Source organism: Zootoca vivipara, chromosome 10 (genome assembly GCF_965207765.1).
Source record: "Zootoca vivipara chromosome 10, rZooViv2.hap1.1, whole genome shotgun sequence".
NCBI classification, from domain to species: Eukaryota; Metazoa; Chordata; class Lepidosauria; order Squamata; family Lacertidae; genus Zootoca; species Zootoca vivipara.
In genome coordinates this window covers 28,601,028-28,612,371 of record NC_142593.1, presented here as the reverse complement: position 1 = coordinate 28,612,371, position 11,344 = coordinate 28,601,028, and the positions used below count along the sequence as shown (strand labels likewise).

At 41.8% G+C, this 11,344-nt stretch overlaps 1 long non-coding RNA gene across 1 annotated transcript; it reads right to left on the bottom strand.

Annotated features, from left to right (window-relative positions):
• Nucleotides 1-2,429: 2,429 nt before the first annotated feature.
• LOC148684412 (uncharacterized) lies at nt 2,430-6,720 on the bottom strand. Its single transcript, XR_015946199.1, has 3 exons — nt 6,581-6,720; nt 4,498-4,564; nt 2,430-2,595 (listed from the first exon to the last, which is right to left on the bottom strand). It is a non-coding gene; the product is annotated as an uncharacterized LOC148684412 (long non-coding RNA).
• Nucleotides 6,721-11,344: the final 4,624 nt, after the last annotated feature.

Sequence of the window (11,344 nt, the reverse complement as noted above, 5' to 3'; positions counted from 1 at the left end):
TCCTGAGAGACAGACGAATGAACTTTCAACTTCCCAATAAGCTGTAATGTGGGAAAGTTCCATTTTTAGGTTTACATGAAGGAGTTACCTCTGAGAATAGCCTTTTGGCCCGGTGGAAAAAAACTAGAAACATCCCAGGAAGTCGCTGAAACCTTGTAGTACTGTGAGAATCTGAATAAAAATAAACACTGGATTATTTCAGGCGTACTCCCTTGAGAAAACAAAGCAGGCTCACTTAGAACTGCTCGCCTAATCTTGACAGAACAAGAAAAATTAGCAACTGATTCCAGGTTTGGAGTGGGTGGGTGTCGGGGGGAGCTCATAGCATAATGTCATGGTGGTATGAAATCTCTGAGAGAAGGAAATAAAAAGGCATATGAAACGATATCAGACCTGAGACAAGAACGCTCTGGTCCTCGTGAGAAAAAATGCAGAGTCAGGGTGAACAGTCCTGAAAAGGTGTTAGCTGGAATTCTCAGAGCCTTGAGAGCTTGGAAGCTTCACTAACAAACACTGTCCTGAAAGAAACAAGCAGCAAAACATTTTCTCAGGAGAATTAAATGGCAGGAGGAGCCAAACTAGTTCACAAGATTCTGTCAGGATACAAGAGACTTTCCCTAAATGGCAAAACATAATTCAGAAGTACTGAATTCAATGAGATTTGTATAAGGCAAGGGACACAGCTCCATTTGACAAGGTTAAACACACACACACACACACACACACACACACACACACACACTTTAGGGGAGGCTGGCCTATTTGGGCTAATGGGGCAGTGCCCTACCAGCTTCATTAAGCACCCTCCTGCTTGCTTTCACGCAGTCCAGGGGATGTTATTGGATGTCAGCATCTTGCTCTTTAGTCTCAGTGATGTACTTATAGATCTTAAAAAGGTAAAGGACCCCTGACAGTTAAGTCCCGTCGCGAACGACTCTGGGGTCGTGGCATTCATTTTGCTTTACTGGCCGAGGGAGCCGATGTTTGTCCGCAGACAGTTTTTCTGGGCCATGTGGCCAGCATGACTAAGCCACCTGGCAAAACCAGAGCAGTGCATGGAAACGCCATTTACCCTCCCGCTGTAGCGGTACCTATTCATCTACTTGCACTTTGACGTGCTTTCAAACTGCTAGGTTGGCAGGAGCTGGGACTGAGCAACGGGAGCTCACCCCGTTGCCAGGATTCAAACCACTGACCTTCCGATCGGCAAGCCCTAGGCTCTGTGGTTTAGACCACAGATAGGAAAATGGGACAAAGCTGGAATTAGATGGCTCTGCCGGTCATTGGTTCTGGCTTCACTTGCCCTTGGTCCCCCTTACTTCTGCCCTGCCCAGTTTTACGGGGCAACAGCCACCACTACCCAATTCAGACTTTTTTGCAGACTTTCTCAGACTTATTTGGAGATCAGAATGCAGTTAATAATCGGATCTCACACTTCTCTGAATTTTGTGGTGCAGTTTCAGTTCCAAAGAAATGCACACCTTATTGGGGGAGGGATGTGTACCCTATGCATACATAGTTTGTATTTTTTTGGAGGGAAATGCATAGAAAAGCATACAAAACGCATATTTGGGGGGCTAAAGGTATAAAAATGTGTGCATTTTAGAGGGGAGTGCTAAATTGACATGTGAATTTTTCATGAGCCTTTTAAAAAGACCCAAAGAAAACAGAACTGAATGGGCTTATGATCAAATGCATGTGAAACTGACTCAGCAAGGAAATAGTCTGATCCATCCCTCCCATGGCGCACCCCCCCCTATAAACTATGGTTGCCATATCTTGAAAAGCAAAGAAGAGGACAGCCTGAGCCACTGCCAGTCCAAGCCAGGGAAAGAGGTGTGCGTGCACATGGGGCTGCTGCATATCTCTCCCTGCTCAAGCTGGCAGTGGCTACAGTGTACAGAGCAGCCTGAGCCCGAGCCATTGCCAGCCTGAGCAGAGGTAAGACCCCATCTCCTACCTGATCTCCGCTGCGACAGCCTCCCTTCGCTGCGGTGGCTTCTGCTTCTGGGGCACTACACCCTCCCGAGCATGTGCGTGCCCTCCCAAACCCACAATTTATTTATTTTTAAAGCAAAATAACCAGTCATTTCCTTTAAAATGTACAATATCCGCCCAGATGGGCATGTTGGCCCCCAAAAGGAGGGCATGTCCGGGTTTTCCTGGACATATGGCAACTCTAACAGATTAGTTCCAAATGATCAAAACTGAAATTCCTGGAATGCCAAGTTTCACCCCAACTACCAGATGTCATGCTTGCAGAATAAACCAGCAGATCTGAGGAAGACACACAGGCCTATACTTAAAACGTCAACTTTGTATCACTGCAATTAACGTAAAGCCGCACAAACCAATGTGTGCTGCTCTGATAACCTTGTAGTCGCATAAGTCGCACACATATCGCATGGGATTCAAGTAGCTGATTTCACCTTATTTCCCATCTTTGCGACCTGCAAGCCGAAGAGGCACAGTTAGAAAATGAAGAGGTGATGTAACACAACACGCTTCTTCTTTTCTTTCTTCTTTTCTTTTCTTTTCTTTTCTTTTCGGCTTGGCAGCAATCTTTATCAACAACGCAGTGGCATCACTTCTGGCCTGCAGAAGGACAGGGGTCAAGCTGTCCTAAGGAAACTTGTTACTGAGAAGATAACTGGCCCCCTCAAGAATACTTCAGAAAGAAAGCAGTTGCTTCTATGTACACACACACATAAAAATCAATAGCTCCAGCTCGAAGAATAAGAAAAGATGCTCCGCTTTTTTAGATCTACTGCCTAACCGAACTTAGTCTAAATCATTTTAAAAAACACACAAAGATCTCTCTCTCTCTCTCTCTCTCTCTCTCTCTCTCTCTCTCTCTCTCTCTCTCTCTCTCTCTCTCTCTCTCATGGCATATATTCGGTATAATATCTGCTGCCATTAACAACATCATTAATAACAAATGTCTGTTTAATTACTCTTACTAAGATTAAAAAGGCCATTATGACTGCAACTTGAGAAATTCATTAGCACAGAAACTGTGTGTGTGCCAAATGCACTCTCCTTAAAGATACAGAGTTCAGTATTTTGAAGGTATGCCACAGGAGTAACCAAACACATTTTCCTATCCTCTGAAAAGTCTTTTCCTCTCCCCTGAGTTATTGGCTTGTTCCTCTAAAGTCTATAGGGCTTATTCTGCATTCCTATATAACCAGTAAGTCGGTCCTATTCTGTCGAGGTCCCTGACTATCTCAACCCATCATGGTGCTCTTAATGTGCTTAGCCTGAGCACATCGGAGCAAAAGGCATGTAGGGAGACTGGAGGCATGTGTGCTGCCCTTACCCCTTATGTCCTTGTTGTGTCTTGCATTGTTGAAGAAGATCTCAAGGGACCTTTCAAGTACATTTAACTCAACATGCTTAGAAGCTTTTTCACAGCTGGGAATTCTGATAAAGCAGATTTCCTGATCATAGGAAGTAGGGTTGCCAGACTCAGTAGAGGACAGGACTTCTGTGCCTTTAATTGCCCTGCTCTCTTTTGAGTCTGGAAACCTTAAAGAGAAACCAGCAGACCCTTTGCTTGGAAATTAAACAAAGGGTCTGCTGGTTTCTCTTTAAGGTTTCCAGACTCAAAAGAGAGCAGGGCAATTAATGGCACAGAAGTCCTGTCCTCGATTGAGTATGGCAACCCTAATAGGAAGGCTTCTAAGTGTCATGTTCCTTTTCCAAATAATCTCAAAAACTGTGGAAGATTTCTAGTGAGGAGACTCAAAGAAGGCTCAGCATGGAATGTAGTACCATCAATGCAATGTCTGCTTCTCACCTATCATTGTTTCCCTCCCATCTTGCTCATTTCCATCTCCCTCCTGACCAGGCTTCACCACCACAAGCACAATTCATTCTAAGGTGTCAGGAATTCCACCGACTTAGTTCCAGGTCTTTTGACTGCTGGTGAACAGTATCTGAATGTTTAATGGTAATTTCCTTGCATGTAACTCCTGTATGCAATGCAAATTTAAACTCCAGTTATTCTGTAGAACACGGGTAAAGGTTGGGAGCCCAATTTGTATCATGCAAGCTGTTATATACTCAACTATGAAAAATGGGAGTGGACAATTTCAATTGTAAGCTTAATAATGAACTTTGGTGCTTACTTATAAAGAGAAAATTTTAAATACTCATCGGGCTTTGTAGTTAGTCTCCCAGTACCATGAAAAGATCTCCCTCAGGCTGAATGGAATTGCTAAAAGCATCTGTTTCTTTTTTTCAAAGAAACTGTTTTTAAGGATGATTGCTGTATCTCTAACTTGTGCTAAGCACATGAGATCCAGTTTATGACACATGCTTGTATTTTTGATGTTGTTTAGAGCTAATTTTACACTAAAAACGTGTTGCTTTTTATTAAAGTGAAGCCCATGGCTATCATTTTGGTCACTGTGGTGTGCCCAGTTGGTAGGGAAAGGAACTCTGTGTAAACAAAGTGCAAGACGCCATTTTATTTTCAGTTCAACTCTATGTTACCTTGGTTCACTGACCAAGTCTCCGGTTTCCTTACTTCTCCAAGGTATTGCTTGTAAAGCTGCATCGGCTAAACAGAATTAATGAAGGCAGTAAACAAAATTTCCTTGGCCACACTCAAAAAGTGGAACACCCACAAGCCTTAAAACATGCATCAGAGACAAGAAGACTTGTAATGCATATTGGCATGTGGTTTGGGCCTAGGTTAGTGGGGAAGAACAGCTGTATTATACAATTCATCTTCAAATGAATATACTATGTAGCACATTGTGAGCCCTTAAATAAATATAAACTCTGGGCTAGTATTACGCCTAAACAGGCAGCTGTTATTTTAAAATAAACTGCCTGAAAATTACGAGTTCCCCCTCCCTCAAAATAGAAAACCATCAGCAAGCCGTGCTATTAATAAAGTGTAGCAAACTAGATTATTGGTGATAATAGCAGGATATTTTAGAACATGGAGGGGTGAGGGAACTATTTTGCATTGTGTCCTCTCCTTTGGTTTTTTTATTGAGGCCATCGTGAGCGTTCTTACATTCCCAGAAGCACTCTTGCATACTACTACCAAATTGCCAGAATGGGTACAGTGAATTTGCACTTAACCTACATTATGGGTGCTAGGTGCATTTTTAAAAGAAAGGAAGAAAAACCACGAAATACCACCATTCCCTTGCATCATTCCATTTTAGAATGATACCATACCCTTGCATCATTCCACATAACTGGCACATCTAGGCATGTCAGAGACCCTTCACCTGGGCAGACATCATGTAGACATCATGGTCTGCATACTTAGTGATGAGGGGCCCAATTTAAACAAAAAGCAGGTTCCAGGTGCCATGAAAAAGAAGCGTGAGTAACTTGTCCAGCATCAAATTGAAATCAGGCCTAACTCAAGCCCTATGTTTGCATACGCTCCAAAATCCTGCTGATTGGGATGCTTGCTTTTTGGTCCCAGGTTTTCATGGGAGCCAGCGGATTCACACCAGAGCATGAGATGGAGGGGGAAACGAGCATCTTTTGTTCCCAAGCTCTCAACGAAGCCAGCTGATTCATGCGAGAGCACGAGACACAGAGCACCGGAGCAAAAAAGTAACATTCCAGGATCCAAGCCGAAGCTGGGATGGTTTCTGTAATTCCAGGATGTCCTGCTTAAATTGGGATGGTTGATGGGTATATGTTTGTTATTCTTTGTGGGGAAGTGAGGCTTTTCTAGTGGTAACCTTTGTAGCAGAATGCTCCAAGCATTCAGAGCTAATGCTGCCCTTGAGATTAGGGGTAGAGTAATTTGTCCATTTCCAGGCTCTGACACTTTTGGTTTTGCCCATAAATTTATTCCATTTCTGCATTAAACTGCATCTAAAATACAGTCACAGGGAACTGGGGGTGTTAGGAGGGACTCTCCTCTATCACTGGCCTTTTTATTATATCTATTTATTTATTAAATGTATATCCCACCCTTCCTCCCCAAAGTGACGTTTGTTAGGTATAATATTTAGTTAGTTGTAATGTAATGCAGAAATTTCAATTATTATTTGACAATAAAGTTGTATCCTGTTTAATTCCGTGCTCCTGAGTCCAACTCTTCTTTGTCCTGAAAGTGGGACCTTCCATGGTGCAGATGTTTGAAATCTGCAGGACATGTGAAATTCAAATCATTTTCTTTGACATCTGTGAACATGCTCCTTTCCCGCCCCCCGCCCCCCCTTTTGCACCAGATTTCTCTTTCCTGCGCCACTTTCTCCTCCTGATATAAAGGGAACACATGAAACTCTTGGGTGAGGGGAGGGGATTGTAAATCCATTTCAGCGATAATCATATGAGCATCTGTTTACTGCAAGCCATGCTGTAGAGCAGAAATGTTCTGTTTTACAGTACCCTTTCCAGATTTAAATCCACTCCTTCCCTTACCCATACAAAAATGACATGTGGTATCATTTTTTGCTAAATTATGTATTAAAATGCAACTGTCATATCAGAATTGTAGGAAGGTGAGAAAGCGCGGGGTGGGGGTAGGGAAAATTCAGTCTAACAGTGACAACTGATTTAGCCAGAAATTCATTTCTACAGCAGTTTCTCTTCTTACCTTTATTCAAAATCTCTCCCTAGCTTTCAGCAAAGGCAACAGTTCACAAAGTCTTCATCTCAGTTAAATACTTCACTGTGCAGCCAAGAAATGGTGTGGGATTCTTTTTTTCTAAAGCAAGTATGACTGTTTCCTCTTTTCTTCAGTTAAGAAAGAAAACAAGTCTTATTTTCTGTTTTCTTAGTTGTTGAGTATCCAGGTAACAAACCACTTAAAACCAAGCAAACAAAACTTGATAATTGGCCCCATCCCCATCTGAGCCACAGAAGAATGTAACCATGGCAACCTGCAGACCATCTCATGTACCTTCAGGATTTCGGCTTTTCAGAATCTGTCCAACACCAAGTAAAATTACATTTCAGGGAACATTTTGTTCTATACTTTAAGGATGGGTGAAAGTAGACCCATAAATAGTTCTCAACAAGGAGGGAAGGAGGGGAAAGTGCAGCTGATTTTCTGGTACCTATTTTAAAAAATCGAGAGATGTTAAAGTTCCTCTGAGCCAAAGAACAAACAAGCACGGACCCTGCAAAAGACAATAATTAAGACTGGGATGACTCAAGCCCAGCAGGTTGTCAGAAAGCTCAGCTGCAAATGTGAACTTCCTTCGAAGCCTAAGGAGCTGGACGCAAAATGAGTCATTTTGCAGTGATAGGACCTAACCTCTCTGTTCTCCCCCTGGCAGTTGCGAATGTAAAGTCTGCACTGCTTTTAAGGCATGAAAAGACTGCTTTGTGAAATTAGATTAAAATGGCCACTATTGTACAACTTGGTGTATATTCACATTTTCTTACTTTGTGTTATTTATATCACACCCTAAAACCATTAAAATCTCAAATGGCAACAATAAGAAAAAAAACGCAGCTATGAAATATTAAAGAATTAATATTAATATTAATTATTCATTAAAAAACCTTTGGAGAGTAAAACAGTGTTCAAAGCCAATCTAAAAACAGAAAGAGTTCTCCCCCCCCCCCCCGATATAGCTTATCAGGGAAGGAATTCCACAGTTGTGGAGTCACCACTGAGAAGGCCATGCCCCTGGTGGCTGTTAACTTGATCATTGCTAATGTCAGGCCAAAAACCAGAGCTATAGAGGCTGATATTTGAGCTTCAGTGGGTTTATTACATAGACACAAGTGGTGGTCTAGTTCTAGGCTCTTTAAAGGTTAACAGTGGAACTTCTAAACTGAGAAACAATTGGCAGTCCAATTGATAATCAGATTGGTGTAATATTTTCTGACCATCTTGCTTCAGCTAACACCCTGGTGTCTGCATTTTGAACCAATTTTAAGCTGTCTTTTAATGCAGTCCCATTAAGCGGCCCAATATGTATTTGCTCCATCCTTTATGAAATTTATTCCAGATCTTGACATAACCAGGCTTATCCCCAAGTTAAAAAAATGAGCAAGCTCTTTCCCACCCCTACTTCTCCACCATTTTGAGGATTCACCCACAAATTTACCATATCAACTGGATCATTCCCTACAACAAGATAAACAAATTTGCATTGCCCCCTGCAGATTAATATAGAAGTGACCACTTTAACTTCTTGTATAATTAACTCTAACTAAAACCACAGAGAATGTCCAGTATTCATAGAAGTGTTAATGGATCCAGGGAATGGAAATAGTTACTAAAGGTTGTTGCATAGCTTATACACCCCCACTATTATTAACACTAGTATAATATTGTTCAGTTTCCTCCCCCCCCCCGCCGCCCCAGTAATTAAAGATTCCTTGCTGCTTAACTTTATCCTCAGAGAGTTTTATATCTCACACATTTTGATAGAAGTATAAGCTCATTAACAGAATATTTTTTAGCCAGACCATTACAACTTCATTTTGAATCACAGCTCATTAAAACAATTATAATCAAATGTTTCATTTTCTTTTTCCCTTGTGAGGAACAGCTGAAAAGGTTATGTTTGTTTTTCTTTATCAGAATCTCTAGAGCTATATAAACAGACTACTTGGACTTGTTTGTGCTATTTTTCCTTTATATTTTAGAGTGTTCTTGGGAACGTGCATTTGAACTTTGAGTGCTCTTCTTTATGTCAGATCGGGTAGGAAGATCTAACTGCATTCTCTAACTGGCACTGACCATAAACGTGAAGTGAGGAACTGGAACAGATCGCACATTCCTACCCGTATTTTCATATCTGCCACAGGTTAGCAGTTAACTATATAGCCGACCCCTTTATAGCTTCTTGGGGTCAAGACTTACAGGATGACCTTGCAAACTGTAGGTCTCAGGATCCTGGTTGAAGGAAGAGCATTCAAGAAACAGAAAAGAGCTGAGCAATGAACACCTATGTCAAACCATCTCTAAGTCATAAGCAGCCAGAGTTGTGGTCAAGTTATGTGGCTGCGGTGAGGAACTAGGAGTGAAAAACAGGACTAGAATCAAGCCAAGACATAGAGAGAGTTCAGAAGCTCAGAACAAAATGCATTGCTTCTCAGGCAAAGGTCTGGGTTGTCCTGGTGGCCTTGATCAGCTATGAGGATCTCATCTGGAAAGACCTGGATAAGGCCAGTCAGATAGGTCTATGATGGACAAGCTTATGTCCTTTGATGCTAAAGACCTGTAGGTTCTCATGGCTCATTCATGGTAGGTTGATGGCTGTTAAGGACAAGGGATGCTGAATGATTCAAGAGTTCCCCACTTCTCTCCCCAGGCAAGGGACAAAGTAGAATTATAAGAGGAACAATCCTATAACTGAACTGAGCAGAACTGGTAACAATGAAGCCTATTGAGGATCACGGGTATGCCATGAATTGCTACCGTATATATTTGTCAGGAGTCATTTTCTGATCTCACTTGCACCAAGAAAGAGGCAAAGCTCATTGGCCTCCCAGAAGTCCATGCAAGAGATGATACTGACTGTGTGATACCTTTGCGCTTTAGAGAAGGGGAAAGGGAGGACCACTCTGGAGCTGCTCACAGAACCAGCTGGGCATGCTGGGCAGCTGCTGGAGCCCTCAACGTGACCATTAGTGACACATGCATTAACCTGCCTTTCTTTAGGTTGCTCCCAGACAAGTGCTTCAAGTAGTGCTGGATGGCTGGGTCTAGCTGTCATTAAAAGGAGACATTGGAAGAATTTAAATCGGTGGCTCACACCAGCTACCCTTCTGCTGCCACTACCAGATAAATCCACCAATGGGCAAGGGAGGTGTACCTGATGGACATGTTTAGCTGATTTATTATTGATTAAACGCAAGTATTTCTAAACCGTCCTTCTGAAGTGCACTGCATCATAGTTACAGCAATTCAATCAATATTTTGCACTCCCTCAGCTTGGCACCCTATGCAGGGGAACAGTCCTCACCTCCCTACATCTGGCACTGCCGTGAATACAAAATCATAAACATTCACTTCCATTTTCAGTTAACTACACTTTAGTGTTATGTCCAAAACCTAAACTGTAGTTAATTTATGCGACGGCTTATTACCTGAGGTTTGAAGTTGGCTTGTTTCAATAAATCGTAATTAAGACTGGCCACAGTTTGTTTTTGTTCAGACATAATGCTAAACTGTAGTTAGCTTAAAAGTTAATTTTTTAAAAAGTTCCTTATTTCCTCCTTGCGGCCCCGCCAAGATTAACAACAAGAAAAACATCTATGCGAAATCAGGAAAAAATAACAAATTACACACTTAATCCTAAAGGTAAATAAATAACTTGCTAAAAACAGCAAACAAGCCAGATTTCCCAAAACAAGAAATGCCTCTTTGAATCAAAACCTTCAACTTGCCATGTAGTGATGCAGAGCAGGTAGACTTCTCATAGGAAATCATTCCAGAGCATCGGCGTGTTTCTCTGAACCATAGCAGATCTCAGATCAGTAAAACAGGGAACATGGAGCAAGTCCTCAAGCCAATCTAAGTGTTCAAAAAGGCACATGTTTCTGACACAGGGGCTTTTAGCCACTATAGCCACTTCCTGATCCAGATTTAGGTCTGTCTAGTCATATGCTATAAAGTTCTGTAGTCTGGTCATTTGTTTGCTGCTTCTCTAATATACTTTTTAAGAAGCCTGGGGTTCTGACAAAAATAGAATTTACTGTTTTCAAGAGTCTGATGCAATGGTAGTTTTCCATGTGTATCCCAGGGCATACCATGTTACACCAAGATACCCAATAAGACTGGATCCATTTTTTTACAAACATGCAAAACAACTCAGCAACTGATAACCAATAACCATAAATCTGCTCAGCAAATGAATAAGGTATTTGCCATTCCAGCATGTTTTGCTCTCACAGCCCTTGACCTCTCTTTAGAAGTGGTGCTAAGTGCTGTATTTCCTTCCTTGGGACCATTAACAGTCTTACTTGGAGTGGATGCTGTTATTGTGCCATGAATTGTATAACCAGTGTCTATAATAATTAGCTAAAAGATCCACTCTGCACCGCCTCCATAATCATATCGCTTTTTGGATGATCTCATTTCATTCCAGACATGAAATCATGTTAAAGGCTGGGCATTTAGCCTGTCTGTACCAGAATACATGAGCAACATTGTTCCCTTTCTACTTCAGTTGCCACATTGAGTTTGCTCAGACCCTAAATATTCAGGCACTGAGACAATGCAATATTCTTCGCAGAGATAAAGTCAAGGACGATGTAAAATACCCAGTGAAGTTATGGGTCTGGCTGGCAGTCAAAGTTTTCTTGTTTCTGCAGGCTTTGGGTTTCTGATGGATATGAGTGTTGATCTGCTGAGGTTGCTATTTGTATTGTATAGAGTATTAATTAGATGGCAATC